Source organism: Macrobrachium rosenbergii, chromosome 26, assembly GCF_040412425.1.
Source record: "Macrobrachium rosenbergii isolate ZJJX-2024 chromosome 26, ASM4041242v1, whole genome shotgun sequence".
Lineage (NCBI taxonomy): Eukaryota > Metazoa > Arthropoda > Malacostraca > Decapoda > Palaemonidae > Macrobrachium > Macrobrachium rosenbergii.
Genome location: NC_089766.1, coordinates 37,521,204 through 37,526,203, shown reverse-complemented (window position 1 = coordinate 37,526,203; position 5,000 = coordinate 37,521,204).

The window sequence follows — 5,000 nt, the reverse complement described above, 5'->3', positions numbered from 1 at the left end:
AAACTTGAAGCATTTAGTTTGTTATAATTAACGTTCCGCACTCGGTTAGGAGATGCATTACTTGCGACCAAATCATTGAACTTCATATTATTTTTTCTCCCCTGACTTTCTCCCTAAATATCTTCGATGATTTCGAGAGATGCCATTCGAGATGGAAAGAGTAAAGAATCAGCTTAGGAAAACCATTTGACAAAAAAAAAAAAACATTAATAAATAAAAACAAATAACTAAATATATACATGAATAAATGAATAAATTAATAAATAAATAAATTAGCTAAATAAATAGATAAATAAATATATATATATATATATATATATATATATATATATATATATATAATAAATAAAATAATATATATATATATATATATATATATATATATATATATATATATATATATATATATATATATATATATATATATATATATATATATATATATATATATATATATATATATATATATATATATAAATAAATAAATGCACAAAAAATTTGCCAAGATTCAGCACACACCCACTGAAAATGTAGTAATGTATTAGGGTCATAAGTTATCTACTTATTTCACGGGTCTAAAAACTTTAATTCTCGTTGAATCTTCACGTACATTAATTTTCCATAAATAATGTATATCAGGTCTATTATTATTATTATTATTATTATTATTATTATTATTATTATTATTATTATTATTATTATTATTATTATTATTATTATTATTATTATATTTTGTCACTACTTGTTGATTTCTTGTGTTTTTTCCACTATTTTTATTTTATAAAAACCATTACAGTAAAAGTTGAAAAATGTTTACTGCCTTTTGTGTGTGTGTGTTTTTTTATTATTCTCTTGTTATACATTAATTCTCTTGATTCGCAGGCAGTAAATCCACTGAATACTTTCGCTCATCCGTTTTTCTTCTTTCCTGTAACACCTACTCTCTCTCTCTCTCTTACCCTATAATTATTCAGTCCATATAATTAAGAGGGAACATACCATTTACACAAAATAGGAATAAACTATAAGTACGTGGTATTTTACTGTGGGTGACAAGGACAATAATCGTTTGCCTAGTTTTGTTTGGAGCACCAAGCATTCCGAGGGAGCGAAGTATTTGTTTTTTTTTAATCTTTATTCTCTCGTGTCGTGAAAATCAGTATTTTTATAGCCAGACAATAAAGTCTTTTATTGATGCTACGTTTAGACTGAGAAAACGAATTAATCATTAAATGAATGGCCCAAAGCCCTCATTGCATTTAGTTGAGAGAAGATTAGGGTTGTTATTAATTCGATGCACGTGACTGACCTTTCATGACAGCATAAGAGAAATGAATAGCGTAAAGATTAACCGTTACTTTTTTATAATGCAAATTCCGTTACTTTTTTATAATATAAATTTCTCAGGGCTCACTGATTATAGTATAATCTAGAACATTTTGTTTTGAGGAGTGTTGGTCTTCATGGCACAGGTACGATTTTGTTCATATGTGGAATTTGCAGTCATAGATACAGTAGTTTTATTTGTATGAGTCACACGCATAGTCTGTCCAAAGGTAAACTCAAACATTAGTTATGAATAAAACACTAAGTCAGTGACTCTAACAAAAACTTTGGCCTTGATCATATATTTGGCAAATTATACTCATTGAACTCATTCTATTCTACACCTGAAGATGCTCTTTATGGTTATTTGATGACTGTTTTCGGAGTCCTTTTTGTGATTTGTAACTTGTCTTTATTGATAAATCTATTATGATAAGTGTTGAAGTTCCCAGTGCGACTTGATTGTATGTTTTTAAATTTTATCTTCACCACAGAAATTGGAGGAATATAGGAGTTGCGTCTTCTCTTCACTGTGGAAAACCTGAAGTGACGAGATGTCTCAAAACAGTTTGCGAAATATCCTCTGTTCCTCGGTCTTTGGTTTATTTTTATTTAATATTCTTCTATTTGCCCTCTCTTTCTGTTTGGCTGTCTATCTGTTTGTCAGTCCGTCCGTCAAATACTTTTTTTTCTCCGTCATCTCTCCTTTTTAGAGAGAAAAATTTTCATTATTTCCGTATACTTGCTTCTTACTTCCCATATATTTCTCTTTTTTTCTCTCTTTTCCTCCGTAAGAATCTTTTTAATCCTCTATTTACCTTTGCACTTCACATTCCTCGAAAATATCCCTTTCGTGACCGGGTCCCTTAGTCTCCCACGCATCGCCATTTTTTTGAAGTATTCTCATTTGCCCTTTGTACCTTCCCTAATTTCTTTCTTTTCCTTGACAAACATTACTTTGCTTATCAGCAGATTGTTTTTATTACTTTATATCTTTATTCTTTCGTCATTTGATCTTTTATTAATTACAAATTCCCAATTGTATGAGACCTCCCATCTTAGGATGATACCTCTGATCCCCGCCTCTCTCTCTCTCTCTACATTTCCCTCAAACACCCATTCTAAATTTTTTTTTGTCTGGTTGTCCCTTCAACCAACACGACCCAGTTACCACGCACCCCCTTCTTTCCCCAAACTTTTACTCGTTAAGTGGGCCACTATGTCTAAGGATTTTTTTTTGCGAACTATTTTCTGTCATGCCCACTCTCCGTGTAATTTTGAATCAAAATATTTTTTTAATGCAAAAATTACATTTTGAACTTCTGATATGAATTATCATTCTTCTCACACAGCACCGATATGTTGTAATTTGAGTTGTTATCATTTCAGTGGGTTGAATGATAACAACAACTTAAAGCAAGGATAAAAATTGATAACTGTAGTATTAGTAACGGCTGTTTTTGATGTGATAATATAAATAATGACAGTAAGGATTCGATCCAAACAATAAAGGCAATAGGAATATTAGCTACAAATCTGAGCTTCTAATATTTGGGGCAAGAGCTGAAGTGATCTGCTTATTTTGGAATATTCAAATCCATATCTAAGAGTCCAAGGAAAGGGAAAATTGGAGAGATTATTTTAGCTATTACAAACACATGCCTCTAGTGAATGTTATTGTAGTAAGGAAACAGTAGAGTGTATATATATTCATCAGATATAATGTTATATATACATGAGCAGATGGCCAAGATAAAATTCCGCGGAGAAGGAGGAAGACCCGAGTGGCCGACCCTATAGGGAGTTTGGATTAGGGTCGTAGGAAGAAGGCATATGGGCTAAAATATGTTTTTTTATCCTTATTAGTAGCGTAGTTTGTCACGGCAAATTCAATCTCCATTCTCTGTGATTGCTGAAACCTCTCTCTCTCTCTCTCTCTCTCGTATATCTTTTGATCTCCATATCAGTAATTACATCACAAACTTGATATTGCAGCACTAAAAGGTTGTCTTTCAAATGGCACGTCAAATATAAAAGGGCATCACAGGTACCTAACAGCTTCCTATATGCATATTGACTATCAGCTAATAATCTTTTAGATTCCTCACACTTGTATAATGGCTTAAAAATAAGTTTTTCTGCAACTTTGGAGAGCACAGGGGAAATAGAAATTGGCCTGCAGTTACTGCAGTCTGCAAATATGCCATTCTTTTGAAAAAGCACCGTATTACTAAGTTCGCGCTCTTCTGCAAAGCTCCTACGTAGACATAAAAATCTATAGAATCTGCTAATCTTGCGAGACAGCACACTAGAAACTTTATATAAAAACAAAGGGAAGAAACCATCAGGATCTCCACCCCTGCTATCAAGATTATCCAGAATTTTCTTATCCCAAGAGTTGAATGCAAATTTCGTATAATAGGTTTAGGATCACAAGTATCTGGGAGAGGGACCTCCTCAGCTGTTTGCTTAGCTTCAAAAGCTCGATGAAATAATTCAGCCTTTTCCCCTGGGCCATTAGCCAATCTACCATGCTGTTAGTAATGGTGGAATGGAAGACGAGCATGACCCAAAGATAGATGGTTTCAATTTGGTCCTTCACAGATGAGGCTGAGTAATTCCTTTGAGTTTCCCTTTTAAGGAATTACTGTAATTTCTATCGGCTATATGATGAGTTCTATTCGCAGGACAGCGAGAGTCCTCAAAAAAGGTGTAATTTTTATGTGAACGATTTCGTCTCCATGTGTTGAATTTCATCTGCTTGGCAGGTAAGGTCTTCTACGTGTATCGTCAAACCATAGCTGGTTATTTAGGGACATGCCCTTCTAAAATAGCCATCAGCATTTCATTTATTATCTTCTTAGTGGGATCTGGATCTGATATAGCATCTGAAATATTAAGTGCCTGGGAAGCTTCAATAATGCGATCCTAATTGGCTCTAGATTTCAGCCAGAATGTTGATCTAATGGATGCACTAGGAATATACCGGTTGACAGATATATCCATCTCAATAGACCACTGGACGGAAATGCCTAATTGTTCGTAGACATTGGACTTGACAGTAGTTAGGTCTTTTCATTATGTACTTGATTTGTGATTGTAAAGTCCTTATCATTGATATACGTTTTACATAGAGTGGGTCCTAATACTCGATTGTTCGGGACTTGTTAATCGACTGCCTGTTCTGAAACTTACGCCCTGTTTTGATCTCTATTCAAAACGAAAGACCGCCTTAGTCTCTTCTAAAATCCAACGAGATGTGATCACGGGACTTACATGGGTTGTACGAAGAGGTTACTAAAAGTGAGAATAGATTCTCACAGGGGCATAAGTTTCAGAACTGGGAGTAGATTAACATGCACAGAACAATCAAATATCAGGAACCATTCTAAGTTATGTAAAACATATGTCGATAATAAGGACTTTACAAGAAAAGGTAAAGTACATAATAAAAACGAGCTAACTATCTTGGAGTCCATTATGATAAAGAAGATAGTTCCTCCTCTAAATGCACTATCCTCCTCTGCTCAGTTGTTCATCGCCTAAGGAGCGTTGCTTGTTTTTACGAGTTTCTTTTAGCCACTGCTTTTCCTTTGCGAGGATAAGGTTCAGAACAGCTTTACTCTTTTCGTGTTTTATATCATTTTATCTTTTTAAGGTTTTGCATAATTTAC